An 18,461-nucleotide genomic window follows, 5' to 3' on the forward strand; every position below is an offset into this window, starting at 1 on the left:
TTTTGCTAGTACCCAAAGAGATAGCCACAATAAAAGACAGAGTTGAACAAAAGTCCTTCATGTCATTACTCACAGTAGCTGAGAGAAATCAGCCGTGATCTGGAACCGACATTAGTGGGGCAATGTTCAGAAGTACTGTTCATGATGTTTCCAGTGTGTATCCTATTTGCCAAATCTTTATAGCTCATTCCCTCGTTTCCTTTGGGAATTTGCTCAAATATAACTTTGCGAGTGAGGCTTCCCTGACCACTCTATGTAAAATCAGAACCTTCTTCCCTCCTACATCCTGCTTTATATTTCCTTACAGCAGTTTGTCTATTGTCTGTTTTTCCCTACTAGAATGTAATCTCCATGAGTTTTTTTTTGTTCTGTTCATTCCTGTCATTTCCAGTGCCTAGAGATGTCTAGCACATAGTGGGCACTGAATCAGTGTTTATTAAATAAATAAAATATGCCTTCTGAACTCCATTGCAATTAGCAGCATTCCTTCAGTCAGTCAGTGAGTATCTTTTCTCTTTCGGCTCTCAGTTGAGATCTGGTGACGAACAGGGACTAACCTCTGCCTTCAACGAGGTTACAGTCTGGTCAGAGGGAAACTGAGACGTAAATTGGCAATTAAAACACAGCACGATAAATGCTGCAATAGGTAGAACCGTGGGACCGTACAGCAGACGCATCTAGAACCCAGTCTTGAGGGAACCAAGGAAGAACTCCCAGAGGAAGTAACGACCCACCAAAGACACGAAGGACAGGGAGTTAATCCAGGGGAAAAATAGGACACTCAAGAGTGTTTCATGCAAAGAGAACCATCTGAGGAAAAGCCGAACAGTGAGAGAGGATGCTGGAAACTGAAGACTCACCCTCCCCCAGGCGCTGATTTGTCTCACGTGTTCAAGTCTTTGCATACGTTGTTCCCTCTGCTGGGAGTGGCTGGAATGCCACCATTTACCAATTAATCACTTCTACATCCTGAAAAACCTTTTGCTATGTGGCTTCTCCTGTCTCATATAAGCCAAAGTAATCATTCCCTTCTTTTTCCCATCGCTATAATCAGAGTTTCCTCGGTTCTAGCCCTTAGCAATGTTATTCTTCAACACTAGGTGGAATTCCTTAGAGAACAGAAAATATGTCTCATATGTTTGTATCTTTAGGCATTAGGAACCCAAAGGGCCTGGCATAGTGATTCAGTAGGTACTCACTGAATGTTTGTTGAATGAATGCGTAAATAATTAGTTCTGGGTCTGAATGTAATGTCCTGATTTCTTTACTTGGAGAAGACAATGACTGGAAAATCCAAGGACTCTCCTGCATCAAGAAAAGAATGACTGCAGAGATATCTATTTCTTTTATCTATCTATCTACTTTCTATCTGTCTATCTACTAGCACCTTAGCTCCTCCTTGATTAGTAAAGGAGGTTAAGAACCACACATGTCTTATTCCTTAACCTTGTTAATATTTGTCTCCAATTAGTTCTGTGAGAGCAGAAGCTGAGATGGGGCTTGGCATGCATGATATTTATTAGGGACCAACTTTCTGTTGGAAGAGGAGGAAGTAGGATTGGAGAGAGAACTGCAATGAGGGCTCCCCAAAGCCTCAGGAAATGCCGTGGGGAGTCCTAGAGCACATACGACCCCAGTCAGAGTTGTCTCACACTGACCTGAAATAGACCAACAACACTATCAGTTTATCAGTGGTTGGATGGAGGGTGTTTGCTTGAGCATGGCAACAGTGTAGGGAAACCCTGATGGGGGTGACAGCAGGAGGCTGTCTGGTCACTGCATTCCCAGCCTGGGCAGCAAGTTCTTCCATGAAGAAGGACCTCTGTATCCGCTGCAGTCTTATTCCATAAATGTCCTATCACAATTGCAAATGAGGAAGGTTATATTCAAATTTCCCTAAGGAGAACTTGTGTATTTAAAAAGGTGCAGGAAACATCTAAGATGGATGATGGAAGGCCAGCCCGGTGGCGCAGCGGTTAAGTGTGCATGTTCCGCGTCGGCGGCCTGGGGGTCGCCGGTTTGGATCCTGGGTGCCGACATGGCACCTCTTGGCAAGCCATGCTGTGGTAGGCATTCCACATATAAAGTAGAGGAAGATGGCATGGATGTTAGCTCAGGGCCAGCCTTCCTCAGCAACAAGAGGAGGATTGGCAGATGTTAGCTCAGGGCTAATCTTCCTCAAACAAACAAACAAACAAAAAAGATGGATGATGGAAATCAGTATACTGGAAATATACTACAAATACACTTTTCTGAGATATAATTGGAATTTGAAGCACCCATGTAGCTTTCTTTCTTTAAGTTTGATGGGCAATATTTTTATGTCAGAATTTTGGTTTACTTTGTCTCAAAAGACACCTAACATTTTCCCTGGCAGATTGCCCCTCTCCTTTGAGGTACTGTGAATTTCATTTTTTCCATCCCTTTTCCATGACATCAGGAGCCAATTATCCCAACAAATTTCACTTAAACTGACTCATATGTACTTTGAAGTTTGTGTTAGTCTTTCATATTACAAAATGATTCTTCAAACCTATTTTAAAGCAATGAAGTCAATTGATTTCTTGAGACTTTTTGAGTATAATAGATATTATTGAAGAATTTTAACATTATAAAAATTACCTTTAGTGGAAAAATCCCACATTTCCTCTGAATCTAAGAATTTTTTCCCTTGTGCTCCTTTTTTTTTTTTACCTGTGTCATCCTAGATCATTCTGTTCTGCTGTTGCTCTTTGTTTCTGACTGCATTTCATACTTGCTCTAACCAATGCTTAACGTTTTTCTTTCCTGCCTGTTTTCTTTCACAGTTTATCTGGATAATGCTACCAATAAGATCTAGAGGACACCAGTAACACATTTAGTGTTAATTCTGCATTAAAAAAAGCATTAAACTCTTACAGACAACTGAAAAACAGCCTGCCAGGCCCTTAAACTTCAAGATTCTTGAGACTCAGCTGTGTTCCCCCTATGCATTTACATCTCTAGCTGTCACTTGAGGTTGTATATTTTTTCTGTGAGTTTTTACTTCATGTTACAGAATGGCATTCAGGTCAGTTCAGCTCAGTTCGTTAGATGCTATTGGAGCACTTGTTTGCCACAGACTGTAACAGAGACTAGAAGAATAAGGATAATCCCAGCTTTCCAGGATGCTGCCATCTGATGGGGCAGACACTCACATAAGTAAATTTCAATAGAAAGTTAACTGCCAACAGACAGTATACTCAATGTGCAATGGGAGGACAAAGAAAAGGCATTTAGTTCAGTCTAGAAGCTTAGAAAAGGTTTCTAGAGACGATGACTGCTGACTTGAGCGTTAAAGGGTATGTAGGAGTCATCCAGTCCCATGTTACTAAAGCTCATGTTGGGGGTACGCCAGGGGGCTGGAAAGGTAGCCCACAGGAGTAACCACACCAAGGAGCATCTATTGTGTTCTATAGGCCCTGGGGACCCATTGCAGCGTTTTAAGCCAAGAAGTGTCTTGTATTTTGGAAGTATCATTCTCCCTGGCACAACAAGGAGGATGGCTCTACAGCAGTGGTTCTCAGTGTGCCCTGAACCAGCAGCTTCAGCATTACCTGGGGACTTAGAAATGGAAATCCTCAGGCTCCACTCCAGACCTATTGAATCAGAAACTCTGGGAGTGAAGCCCAGCATTCTGTGTTTTCACAAGCCCTCCAGCTGATTTTGACACAATCCAAAGTTTGAGAACCACTGCTCTAAATCATAAGGAACATTTGACAAAGTCTAGAGGGTGACTTGGATTTGGATGAGGCAGGTAAGGAACTCACCTCAGGTGCAAAATTTCAGAGGGTGCCAAAATCCTCCGTAACCAAGGTAAATAGTATTTTAATGTAATATTTTTCAAAAATTAAAATTTATGCCAAAAATTCACAACATTGTTTGTTTTAGGACCCTGTGCTGTTGTGCAATGGGAACAGTTGTTTCCAATCATCTTGGGGTTTCCAGGGTCCACATAGCGGTCATATTTCCCATCAGGCATATGGGGTAACATGGAGTTCAGGGCTAGCTGCTTGAGTGTGAGACCCAAGCAATACAACATGGCCCCACATTGAGAAGGACCCCACCCTTAGAAGGGTCCCAAACTTGGTTTAACACTCGGCTGTCACTGTCTTGAAACTCTTCATAATTTTTAAAGACGGGGCCCCATATTTTCATTTGTACTGGGCCCTGCAAGCTTTCTTTGCAATGGTTTCTAGATGTCTTTTTTTCCTTCAAATTTTACATCAGTATGGAGTAAATTCAGTCTTTTTATTGTTGTAGAACTTTCATGAACTTTTCTATTTGGTTCAAAATATGAGAGGACATTTTGATAAGGGTATATGGGGCACACATTTTTCCTTTTGCCTCAGGCTCCAATATGACTTGGCACAGAACTGGTCTGGAGATATTTTTGATTGTCACAACTAAGGGGTGCTACTGACATCTAGTGGGTAGTGGCCAAGGATGCTGCTAAGCATACTACAACACACAGGACAGGCCTCACAACAAGGAATTATTCAGTCCAAAATGTCGATAGTGCCGAGGTTATGAAACTCTGCTCTACAGGGACAAGCAAGGAGATTGTTAGCAGTGTCTTGAATTGGGGCAGTGACAGCAAATGTGGAACTATCTAGAACTTGATGATGAATCAGCTTGGAGGGAGTACAGTTAGAGGGAAAGAAAGACCCCCAGAGTTCTTGCTTGCTTAGGGCACAAGCTGGTATAGAAAATTCAGGAGGAGGATCTAGTTAGGAAGAAGTAAGGCAAAAAGAGAGAAGAGCTTGAGGCAGGACAGCCAAATGTAGACATTGATTTGAAGGACAGCATCTGCTCCGAAGAGAGAAATTTTAGGACTGTCAGCAGGTACCTCTGTTGTGTACCTCTGCTCCACCCAAACCTCTGGGACAATTTCATTCCTCCTGCCTGAGAGAATGAACACCACTGCTAAACCACGGGACAAGGAAGGCAATATTTGGCTTTTTCAGTCCCACATGATTTTCCTGAAACTCATGGCAGAGGAACAGTTTTGTGCACTTCAAATATTTAAGCTCTACAGAGCTCAAGATCTAGAGTTCATTGTCATGTTCTACGGAACAGTCTGGGATAACAGGCAAGTCCAAGTACTTTTCTCTGAGAGGAAATAAAGATTCCACAGGTAGGGGAAGAGAAAGGACAAAGGGGATGTAGGGGAGGGAATGGCTGGGACAATGGGCTTGGGTTGGGGGCACCAAAAGGACAGGAGTAGAATCAGCATCAAGACCACCCTGGCTCTACCTAAGCAGGCCCCAAGGAGCTGCCCTTCCTGATATACCAGAGTGGTATGTCTGGGGAGAACAAGCCAAGATCAGCAGCCAGCATGCCCCCCAGGAATGACACCTACCTACGGGCAGCCCTCCTTTCCAATAGCTCAGAACCCTTGTAGGCCCCAGGATAGAGGGAAAATCCCATCACCTATTCTTGGGTAGAGCTGAAGGGATCCACAGTTCGTGACAGATAAACACCAAAGCAATCTCCCACTGCTTTGATTAGGTTTCATAGGTAAGTTTTCTTCTAGATGGCTTTTTTCTTCTTCTTTGTCTTTTCAATTGTTACATCAGCAGAAGGTGAATTCACTTTTCACTTAAATATTTTCAACCTTCTTTATTGTCATCAGTAAAAGGCAAGAATTTTTCTTTATTGTTTAAACTTATGGGATACATTTTCTAGCTACAAGATAATTACTTTCTCTTTCCTGTTTTTTAAAACATTTATTTATTTATTTCTTCTTTAACTCTGCACCCTGGGTAACTTCGAAGGCAGAGATGTTGTCTTCTTCAACCTTGTATCCCAAGACCAAGACACGGTGTCCAAAACATAGGAGGGGTGTGTAGTGGATGCTGTGATGAGCTGCCCAGATCCTCCCTTAGGACCAAGACACTCATTCCCCCATGTGGCTCGTGTCAGTTGCTACAGCTCACTGACTGATCCAATAACTGGTTGACGCAGGGCAGAGGCACTGTCCCGTGCCAAGCCAACTCCAGGGCTCCCAGTAGGATTGGCTAAGGCCTCTGTGGCAAATGTATCCCAGATCAACCCTTTCTGACCGATTCTGTTTCCCTCAAGGCCTTACAAAGGTTGTTCTCGAGGGTCCTATGCCATAACCCTCCCTCATGCAAATCTCTGCCTAGAATCTGTTTCCTGGGGAACTGACTGAAGACAACGTTTAACAAATATTTGTTGAATAAATGGATGAAGGGGCTCTTCCATTGTAAACTATGAGGTTCCTCACGCTGAGCAGAGATAATTGTGGAAAATCTCTGACCTTTATTTGTATATTTAACATTTTATTTTGTCATCTCAGGCCCTAAAAGTCAGAGCCCACGCTCAAATCATTCACCCAGCCTTGGGGGTCATGCAAGACTTTTACGTGATGATATTATCAGTACCCAGTTCTTTTAGTTATATTGTTATTTGACCACCAGATGGCAGAGGTGACGCTGGGAAAGCCACTTTTTCTGGCCCTGGGTCACCTACTCCAGGATTTAACGTTAAACCCAAATTACCCATTTGGTACCATTAATTCCCAAGCCTTTGTAATTATGGCATTGTTTCATTTTGTAGGGAAATATCACCGACACGATTGACCTCAATTGCATATAAAGGGAGAGTTTGGAATATAATGGAAAGAGCCCTGGGCTAAGCATCAGAACCACTGCACACTGGCCATTTGTTCCATTTGAACACGTTTCTTCCTCAGGGAAAGGAGAATCCCAGCCCTGCCTGCTTCCCAGGTCTGTTGTGAGGAATACAGGAAAATTATTGGGGTTGAGGTGTTCCTCCCTCCTCTAGGAGCGCTCTGGGCGTGGGGGGCACGGGATGGAGTCGGGGTGGGGGAAGGATTTTGCCCAGCTCGAAGTGAGGGGCTGGTGTGAGTGATGGTGTCTAAGGAGGCGCTGGCTCCTGATACGCGCACGTCAGTCTAAGCCAGACTGCTGGGCTGGGGAGTTTCCTGCTCTTGTGGGGCCCTCTGAAGTTTGTTCCCCCTCCTAGAAAAGCACAAAGATTTCCTGCAAGCTGGGAGCAGACAGTACGGTTTGTTTCTTCCCAGAAGCCTCAACTCCTGCCCTTCTTGTTTGTGCACGTTGAGACCAGGCATAGGTAGCCGAGTTTGGACGAATTTTTCACACTGCTATGGGATGGTCACCTCACCGCCTGAATTCACCCATTCGCGCCCCATGTCCGGCGGCGGCAAGAAGCTAGCACCAGCCAGGCCCAGGCTAGTTGGGTCCAGGCTTAGATGCGCCCGGCTAGGACGGACGGCGAGGGCAGCTCCCTGGGCCCGAGCCTCACCACCGTCGGTCGCAGAGCCCGTAGCTGTGGGCCAGCCTGCTCCCCCGAACCACGTGCGCCCGAAAGGCGCGATCATCCCGCGGGCGGACATGGGGAGGGGGCGCGGCAGGACTCCGCGGAGCACGAGAAATACGACCTAGAGCGGGGGCTGCGGCGCAAATCCGGACGGAGTTTGACCAAAAGTACAAGCCCACCTGGCACTGCGTCGAGAGGAGGATCGTCGGTAGTCACGTGACACCCGAACCCAGTCCTCATCCACTTCTACCCCGGCCACTGGCCCTTTTTTCTGTTCAGATCTGGCTAAAAGCGTGGACCGTGCCAGGCACCCAGTGATCCACCCCAAATTGAGGACTGCAGCCTACCTTCCAAAGACCAGAGCCTGAAACCTTCAGCCTTGCGAAGGGAACGCCTCTCTCTTTGAACATTTATTGTGATGTTTTCTGCGGGGGTTCTCTGTGCTAGTTTCTTGTGGTTCTAAAACACTAGCAAAACAGCTTTCATTTGCATTTATTTTCTATGCCATACTTCTCTTGCCCCATGTTTTTTCTCTCCTCAAAATCTATTCTTTAAATTAAAACAAAAGACAAAACCCCCAGTTGCACAGGTTTAGTTTCACCAGCCCTAAGTCTGTCTGGGCCGACCAGATGAGGACACACAGCCAGGTGAGTACCCTGGAGCCAGGCAGGCCTGGATACTGAGGTCAGTGGAGGTGTGCATCCTGGGGTCTACTCTCTCCTTGTTCAGTTAGGGAGTGTATTAATTTCTAATTGCTGCTGTAACAAATACCACAAATTTAGTAGCTTAAAAGAACACACATTTATTTTATTATAGTTGTAGAGGTCAGAAGCCTGAAATGGGTCTCATGGAGTTAAAAATCAAGGTGTCAGCAGGTCTGTGTTCCTTTTCTTTTCCAGTTTCTAGAGGCTGTCTGCATTCCTTGGCTTGTGGCCCCTTCCTCTATCTTCAGAACCCATCAATCTAACCCCTGCTTCTGTTATCACATGTTTTTCTGACTCTGATCCTCCTGCTCCGTCTAGTAAGGACTCTTGTGATTATACTGGGCCCACCTGAATAATCTAGGATAATCTTCTCATCTCCGAATCCTTAATTTAATCACATCTGCAAAGTCCCTTTTACCATGTAAGATAACATGTTCACAGGTCCCAGGAGTACCACATGGACGTCTTTGGGGAGCCTTGATTCAGCCTGCCTCGGGGAGTTCTGAAAGTTGAGTAAGGGGGAGTGAGCGGTGGTGGGCAATTTATATGTGCCACCTCAGTTAACTCTCACAGCAAGGAAGCAAAGTAGGTTATTACAGCCATTTTTTAAGAGACGAGAAAACTGAGGCTCAGAGAGGTTAGTTTACCAGTCAGCGGTAAAGGATCACACTTGGTTCTCTGACTCAATCCTTTCCCTTAACATCTAGGAAAATCAGTTTTCTCATTTGCAAAATGGAGACAGCAACCAGCTCATGGGTTTGTGTGAGGACTGCGTGAGATGCTGTCTGCGAAGGGTTGAGAAGAGGGTATGGCTCAAGGTGAGTGCTCCATCAGTGATAGGTGTGATTGTCGCTGTCTCCCAGCCCTAACCTTCCCTGGTCCCTCCTGGCTCAAGTCCCTCCCCTCTCAGGCAGGCAGAGCCTCACCCAGTTCTAAGCCATTTCTGACCAAAGTAGGCAGAAGCTCTGACGTTCTAGGCAAGGTAGGCTATAAGCTCTGAAATTAGTGTGCTGGTACCATGAGACACTAGGGCAGAGCATTCAGTTGAAAGAAGATACTGTTTTTGTGTAATATTTTAAAAATAAAGTTGAATGGCCCTATTTTGTAGACTTTCCTCCAGAAGTACCCACATAAGTGATTTGGGTTTTGCCTGAAAGGGGCAAGGGTGTTAACTATGTTAACTCATATCAAAAATGCTCCAAGCAGCTATTCCGCTGGCTCTTGACTCGGTCCTGCCAGAAGACCAGGACCACGATGCGTGTCGTCATGCAAACCAGAGTCCTAGAAATCATCCTCGATTCCTGCCTTTCACTTACTGCCTATACTCAATTAGTCACTGAGTTCTATGGTTCAGGCCTCCAAATCATCTTTTAAAATCCATGTAGGTGCCTTTCATGATTATGTCCCACAGTAGAGCAGTTGAAGTAAAGTATTCGGGGTACAGTAATCCCCCTTATCCATGGGGGATACGTTCCAAGACCTCTAGTGGATGCCTGAAACCACAGATAGGACCAAACCCTTTACTGTATATACAGTCAGCTCTCCATATCCGTGGTTCCACATCCATGGGTTCAGCCAACATTGGATGGAAAGGCCTATGATGTTTGCATCTGTACTGAAATGTACAGACTTTTTTTTCTTGTCATTATTCCCTAAACAATACGGTACAACTATTTACAGAGGATTTACATTATATTAGGTATTATAAGTAATCTAGAGATGATTTAAAGTATACAGGAGGATGTCAGTAGATTATATGCAAATACTTTGCCATTTTATATAAGGGACATGAGCACCTGTGGATTTTGGTATCCGCATGTGTGTGTCCTGGAACCAATCCCCCGAGCATAGTGGGGGATGACTGTACTATGGTTTTTCCTAACTATTGGTCTAACAGCAGGTGGCATATACAGCTTGGATACACTGGACAAAGAGTTGATTGACATCCCTGGTGTGACAGAGCGAGACAGTGTGAGATTTCATCATGCTACTCAGAACGGCATGCAATTTAAAACTTAAGAATTGTTTATTTTGGGGGCCGGCCCCATGGCGGAGTGGTTAAGTTCATGCGCTCTGCTTTGGTGGCCCAGGGTTTCGCCAGTTCCAATCCTGGGCACGGACATGGCACCACTCATCAAGCCATGCTGAGGCGGCGTCCCACATCCCACAACTAGAAGGACCCACAACTAAAATATACAACTATGTACCAGCGAGGGCTTTGGGAGAAAAAGGAAAAATAAAATCTTAAAAAACAAAGAATTATTTTTGGAATTTTCCATTTAATATTTTCAGACCACGGTTGACTGCAGGTAAATGAAGCTGCAGAAAATGAAACTGCAGATAAGGAGGGACTAATGTATTGAATTTCATATCTCCAAAAAATTACCCCAAACTGGTCAGCTCTTGTCCTCAGGCTGAAAGAACTTGTCCAGGCGTTCTTATTACAGGCATAGAAAATGAGAACATGGAATAGTACACAGGTAAATGGATAAGGCGGTATGTGTAAGGGTCCCCAGCCCTGGCCTGGCTGCTCTGAAGGATAAGGAATCATTATCTTGGAGTTTCATTGCCCATTTGCAACACCACCAGCCTGCTAAGCACACTTGGGAAGTTCAGATCTAGTTCATTCCTTTGATGGTTGGACCACATTTGGATCTTGAGATAGAATACTTGGGTGTCAGGAGTGAGTTCTGGGTTCCCCTGCCTGTCTACTGAAGAAGGAGTCTCCACTTTGCTATTGGCCTACTGCTCTCTGAGCCTGGATTCCTGCCCTGAAGATTGTGTTAAGTTTTCAGTATCCAAAAACCAGTCACTTGGCATGCTCTTCACCCCAGTAGCCAGGCCCTTTCCCTTATATACCAAGATATTGGTTGGGAGCCTGCTGTGAAGGGAGAGCCCACGCTGAGATTGCTCATGCCAACTTAATATTATCTGCCACTGGCATTCTTGCCTCCCTGATATCATCTATATGCATAAAATCCAAGTTCACCAATATCAGATTAGCTAGCTACCCTCATAGGTGTCTTGCTCAGGGTAAAAGAAAAGTAGTATGACAGCTCCTGGAATACTACAGTTTAGATTTTAGAAAAAGAATACTTCATTCTCCTGTAGGCAAGTTTCGAAGGACTGGGGTAAACTTCACAGGTTCCTTAACTAAATTGAGTGTTATTGCGAGTGACATCAAGTCGGGACTAGAACCTACCTTTATCTACTTATTTCTTATATAAAGCTATGTGCTCTGTTTTTTAAAAACCAAAACACCCCAGACCTTACATATCAAAGTGAGAATAGTCTCCTTCAGAGAAATCATCTTGGAGGCCACACACTTGTTTCTTCAAAAATTGTATAGCTCATAATATTTTGGGAAATCTTTTTGGATGTTCCTTTTAAAACCTTCTCTTCAGCATCTCCAATGGTGTAGAAAACTTTATGCTTTGGAATTGGATTTGATTTTTGGAAACCATCAAAAGTGATTTTAAGATGTGGCAGGTAAGATCCAAGGGAGTGTTCAGTGGATCAAATGGCCAAAAGCAAGGTTATGCCACAAATAGCAAGGCTAATTTTCTTATGTAGTCAAAATACACAAAACAATGGTGAAAAAAGAGTTTTAGAGACTTTAAAGTAATTGCAGCAAGACTGAAATAAGTGTGAAGGATCACACAATTTGGATGTACAAATTTTGGGGTTTTTTTAAACCAATCTGTGGAGCAGTAGAGAAAATATTTTTATGTTTCTGTACAGTTAGGACTTTCTAAGCAAGTTTTACTGGAGACTTGGACTAAAAGCAAGTCTTGGAAGGTTCATTTATGACTGATTAGTCATATGCCTACGGGAGACATTTACTGTTACGCATACAGGAGATAAATTAGAGATTTACCTCCTGGAGGTATGCATCTGTGTTCACATTTCAAGGGGGGAATGAGGCAGGTTGTGGAGTCATTCCTGGGTGGTAAAGCTGGAGACACAGGGTTTATCTTTTCCCCGGAGAAATTTATTTACATTCCAAAGGGTTAGAATAAGAACCCTAGATCCTTCCCATTGCATTCTCAAGGATACTCTCTCAGAAGAAGGGTGAGGTGCAGCTGCTTTCCCTTCTATATAAACGCCCAGGTTCATTTTCTCAGGGTTCCTTACCTAACACACATTTCTTACATGGAGAGTTTTAGTCTGCCAGGTCTCCTCATGTCATCCCAGGGATAAGAATTCGGGCACTGGGGAACCATTTGGTTGTTGTTTGCTGTACGTAAATAACAGAAATCTTCTCTGCTCCAGAAACCTTCAATCATGCAGTCAGAATAATATTAATAAATATGGCTATTAAAAACTTAACACAATCTTTACCTTTTCCAATAGACTTGCACTATGTTTTTACAAACTTTGTTTTTCCCCCCTTGCAGGACCCAGTAGAGTCCTACTCTTTAAAATTTATAGCAAACTTTCCATCTCTTCCTGTCCTAGGGATTTCTTCTTCAGATGTCCCGAAGAAATGGTGGTAGGTATCTACTAGTTCCTCCTCTGGGGAGGGCTGAGGATTGGCATTGCCATATGGACTGGGTGATACAATCTTCCTCACTTGTCTTTCTTCGACGTAGTCCACACATGGGCTCCCAAATGGTGGATGTTTTTGGGTGGCAGACTAATGTGGGGGAAATGAGACGGCTTTTTGCAACAGGAATGAAAAAAATTTATTTCCTTTTCAAAAGCATTTTAATCAAGGATGGTGCTATGTATTTAAAAATTTTGTGTTTTTCCATTGTGCCCAACACACACAAATGCTGCCTTTGTTTAAAATGACAGTAATATAATGTAATTGGTAAAAAAAATTAACTTTTTGGTAATTTGAGGGTGTTCCAGTAGCAACTCTATGACTTATAAAAACAAGCCTTAAAAGAAAAGTTTATTAAACCAGTGTTACAACATTAAAGTTTAAGAAGAAAAAAAGTTCACTCATAGTGTTTTCAGGCTGATAAACTGCTTTTCCAAACAAGATCCTTTCCAACTTTTATTCATGGTATCCATATTTTTCTCAAGTTGTAAACATAGTGTATGTATAATATTCTCTTCTAAGATTTTCAGGTCATATTATTTTATGACTATTTTTCCTTATTGCTTAATTTTTAAATTACTTAATTACTTAAATTTTCTTTTAAAGTTTAAATATTTGATTTTTTGATATAAAAAGTGTAAGCAACAATATGAATTTTTAAAACATAATATTGATCAATTTTCATAAACAAAGTAATTTTCTACTTGAATATTTCATAATAAATATATCATTTAAACTGAGTTGACAAGTTATTCTAACATACTTTTTGGAAGGAAGTTAATAAGCTAAAAGCTCTTTATAAATACTTGTTTTATGTACTTTTCTATGAGTTCTATAGTCCACATGAAAAAATGTGTTATTATCCAAACAATGCGGAAATAAACAACATGGAAAGTGAGGGCCTCCTGTAATTCCACTCCCAGAAAAAGCACTGTCTACAGTTTGGTGAATATTAAAAGGTGGAACCAATTCTGTAGTTTGCTGCCACACAGTGGTTGGTAACGTAAGCACCCGTACACCTTAACACTGGAAGGAACATTACAGCCCTGTTATCCTAACAAATATTTGCTGAGCTACTCATGGTGGGCACTGTGCTAGTCACTAGGGATCTAAAGATGCTTCCTGTCTTGGAAAAGTTCATAAATTAGTAGGAAGACTGACAAGCTTACAGATAACTAACAGTATCAATGCTACACCTGAGACAAAACTATTGGCAGAAGAACAGGGATTTCTTGTCAGGTTTCTCTGGGGAGGTGACATTTGAGATGGATCTTCAAGTGTGAAGAAGTTTCTCAGGTGGGAATAAGAAAGACCCTCTTAGCAGAGAGCACAGCACAGTCCATGAGAGAACAGTGCTTTCAGGGAGCACTGAGAAGTCACTCAAGTTGGAGCCTGGTATATGGGGAAGGAAAAGAGTGTCACATAGAACACAGCCTCTATGTGCACTTAAGGAGGGAAGGGATGAGATCAGCATTGTTTAGAAAGTTTGCAGAACATCTAAAATTTCCCTTCCTCATAATAAACCTAGTTTTATGTTTCAGTTCCGTGACTGTCTTCTGTGAAAACTGTACATTATTACAGGCAAATAAGTTTGTAAGAAGAAATGAGCATTAATGTTTCCTTAAGATGCCCTGTGGAAATTATATGTAAACAACTCTTAAATCATTCCTTAGTTGTGATCACATAGTGCACTTTAAGTATCATGGGAAGACTTCAGATGTGTTACACTACTGTGGTAGCTAGCTTCCAGAATGGCCGCCCAGTTATACTGGCCTCCTGGTATTCATGCTTTGGTGTAGGCCCTTCTCATAATGAATAGGGCTGACCTTTGGAACCAGTAGGAAATTGCTGAAATAGTGTGACTACCGTGGCTAGGCCATAAAAACCGTCAAGCTTCTACATTGCTCTCTCTTGCTCATTCTGGGGAAGGCCAGCCACCATGTTAGGAGAATGCTCAAGCAGCCTGGAGGATAGGCCCACGTGGGGAGGAACTGAGGCCTCCTGTCAACAAGCACCACTGGGTTAAGTCATCTTGGAAGTGGATGCTGCAGCCCTGGCCAAGCTTTCCAATGACTGCAACCTCATGAGAGACCCGTGGCCAGAAGCAGTGAGCCAGTAGCCACTGAGTTTCTGACCCACAGAAACCGTGAGATAATAAATGTTTAGTGTTCTAGGCATTAAGTTTCAGGGTAATTTATTATGGAGCAATAGATAAATAATAGAAGTACTTTGCTTTCTTTCACTGACTGGAGGACAAACATATTAATAAATAACATTTATTTTATATTAACAAAGAACAAAATATATTAACAACAAAATATTCATATTCATAGCTCTAGTATATACTTTTGGACTTCATTTTAGACATGAAACTATTAAATAAAGCTTTTTATGAGGGATTCCTTAATTATGTAAATCACCATGCATTGCTGGCAGATTACCATAAATTACACTTTTTTAGAATGTAATGGTGACTATGAAACTGAGAGATTCTATTACGCTTTTTGGTAATGGAAAACAATATTTATAGGAGAAACTTACCTTTGATTGGTCTGAAGTTTTGGCTTGTATCGAGATCTTTATGAACAAGTATTAAATGAGTAGGCAATTAAAGCCCTTTTTTGTGGTTTTAAAAGGTCAAATTTTAATTATTCAAAAGACCTTTAAAATGTAAAAGAATTCCAAAAATCATTATGTAGGAAGACGTGTCATTAAATAATTATAAAAAAAGATTCCCTTCTCCAATTGAGGGGAAAATACTGCTTTAATGGGTACATATTTAGAAAGCTAAACTACACTGAATAAAACATGGATATATTACTTTTCATGATTTTATGTACTCCACTTTTATAATAAGATGTCATTTAAGTGTTTTATACTTTTATATACTAAGGATTACTGATTCTTCAAAAACTCCCTTGGAATACATTTTTACAAATAAAATATATAGCTCCTTAAAGAAAGTTCATGGCGGGGCCACCCCATGGCATAGTGGTTAAGTTCAGCATGCTTCACTTTGGTGGTTGGGTTCGTGGGTTTGGATCCTGGGCACAAACTACACACTCATCAGCCATGCTGTTGCTGTGACCCACATATAAAAGTAGAGGAAGATTGGCACATGATGAGGATTTTAGGCTGGTTACTTTTAAAACTACAGATGAGAAGCAGCCTCCGAGGACTGGAATTTTGCTTGCCCTTTTGAGACATTTGCGTTTGTGAAGGAAGGGGGGATGACCTTGTAGGGACCTGAAATTGGCCACCCCAGGATATGTCTCTTTGGCATCAGGATTGTTTTGGACTGATTGCTTTCCATAAACTGGGACAGGGAAGGAGGCTCTGGGGAATGGAACTTGCCCTTGTTGGGACACATTTACATTTGTAAGGTAAATATCTGTAAAAGGTGCTTCCCTCTCTGTACCAGGAAGAAGAGGAGAGATGACCTTGTCCCTAGAAGCTCTTAAGGGGGAAGGCAAGAACTTAAGTTGGTTGCTGTCTGGCAATCTCACGTAACTGGTTTAGGGTGGTGGCGTCTAACCTTTCTAACCTTTACTTAATCCGATTTGATTCTTGTCTAAAAGTCATGAGATCACCCAATGACCAGACCCCACCTGCACTGATACCATTTTAACTTTTTTTTCATGTTCTTTCCTTTGTCTTGTAAAGAGATGAATCATATACCTATGCCTTAAATTTAGCCCTAACCCTCAACTCAGGGCAGCAGCAGGAGCTCTGACTGCCCGTGGGTCCTGTCCCCATGCACCAGCTCTGCCTGCCCATGGGCCCTGTCCCCCTGCCAGCGGGGGCAGCAGAAGCGGCAGCAGCAGAAGCTCTGACTGCCCATGGGTCCTGTCCCCATGCTACACTATTCTCTAAATAAAAGAGCACTACTGCCAGGCCCCGTGGCCGAGTGGTTAAGTTCGCGCGCTCCGCTGCAGGCGGCCCAGTGTTTCGTTGGTGCGAATCCTAGGCGCGGACATGGCACTGCTCATCAAACCACGCTGAGGCAGCGTCCCACATACCACAACTAGAAGAACCCACAACGAAGAATACACAACTATGTACCGGGGGGCTTTGGGGAGAAAAAGGAAAAAATAAAATCTTTAAAAAAAAAAAAAAAAAAAAAGAGCACTACTGCCAGATCTTAAGAGTCTAAGAAATCTTTCTTTCGACTCCTCGGCTCACCAACCCCGCATCAGGCACAGATGTTAGCTCAGGGCTAATCTTCCTGAGGGGGTGAAAAAAAAGGGTCATGGCCCAAATTCATGCTGTGTTCTGAAAAATCTCAAGCACAGAATTGAATTTAAAGTGGTCTCAAGTTGGTAGTGCCAGGTGACTACAAAAACAAAAGGCTATCTTCGCCAAACATGTTACTGTTTCAATCTTTAAAAGCTAAACTTCTCCTTGCCTCTATTTCTCCTAGGGGTCACCACTCCATTTATTTGCCCTTGTGGACTAGAAGTAGTAGAGGTGTCTCTACTCCATCTTGCCAATTCTTCTCCTCCCAGTCTCTTTCAAAGCTATTCAAATTCACTCCAAGCAAACTTTTGGTTCTATTACTCTATGAGTGGCGACTTCATCCTTCCAGTTGCTCAGGCAAGAAATCCTGGAGTCATCTTTGACTCTTTTCCTCATACCTCACATCTTATCCTTCAGAAAATCCTGTTAGCCTACTTCCAGATCACATCCAGAATCTGTCCCCTCTTCACACTTTCCACTGCGACACCCCTGGTCTGAGCCACCAGCATCTCGCCTGCCTAGTTTACAGGAACAGCTTCCTCTTTGGTCCTCCTGCTTCCCCTACGGTCTATTCTCAACAAAGTAGCTCTGGTGACTCTTTTGAAATGTAAATTAATCCTTTTATTCTTCTGTCAAAATGACTCCCCATTTCACTTAGAGTAAAAGTCCTTAAAAGGCTTTACATAACCTAAATCCCCTTGCCTCATTACCTATTATCTAGCCCCTTGCTCACTTGGCTCCAGCCACACTGGCCTCCTTGTTGTTCTTCCCACAGACGAGCTCCCGCCCTAACAGCTTTGCACTGGCTGTTCCCTCCATATGGGACGCTTTTCCTCTGGGTGCAAATCTTTATTCAGTGAGGCCTACCCTGACCACCTTATTTAAAATAGCAACAAATCTCCCCTCTCTTCTGCCATCTTCCATTCCCCCTATTTTTCCTATAGCAGTTACCACCTTTTCACATGTTTATTGTATTTGTTCCCCTCCTAGCCCACCCCCTCATTGTGTGGGGTGAGGAGTCACAATGTCTGCCCCTCACTTTTAAATGGTTGGGCCAGGATTAAAAAAGGGTTGGGCTCCATCCATCGTTATGTAGTTATTTCCATGGGCCTGAAACAACAAACTATATTAAAAAAAAAAAGAAAACACTTAAAAATGGTTAAGGTGGCAATTTTAATGTTATTTGTATTTTACCACAATTTAAAAAAAATATAAAAAATATCAGAGCACATAGCTCCTGTAAAGTGTAACAAATACTTCAAGAAAATTTTCTTTCAGTTATGTATGTGGTAGTATCACCGTTCAAGGTATAGTGAATTTCTTACTGTAAGTCCCTGTTAAAAATGTTAGAAAAAAATTGCTGTAAAGTTCTGCACACACTCATTAGCTGACATATAACAGAAAGTTCACCACAGCATTGTTAGAGCAAAAGCTCGAAATAATCCAAATCTCTAGAGTAGAATGATACATAAATGTGGTATATTAAACAATGAAATACTAGACAAGAGCCAATGAAAGAACTACAGTGGGGGCCGCCTGTGGCAGAGTGGTTAAGTTCACACTCTGCTTCATCCACCCAGGGTTTCCTGAGTTTGGATCCTGGGCCAGACATGGCACTGCTCGTCAAGCCA

Source organism: Equus przewalskii, chromosome 14 (assembly GCF_037783145.1).
Source record: "Equus przewalskii isolate Varuska chromosome 14, EquPr2, whole genome shotgun sequence".
NCBI classification, from domain to species: domain Eukaryota; kingdom Metazoa; phylum Chordata; class Mammalia; order Perissodactyla; family Equidae; genus Equus; species Equus przewalskii.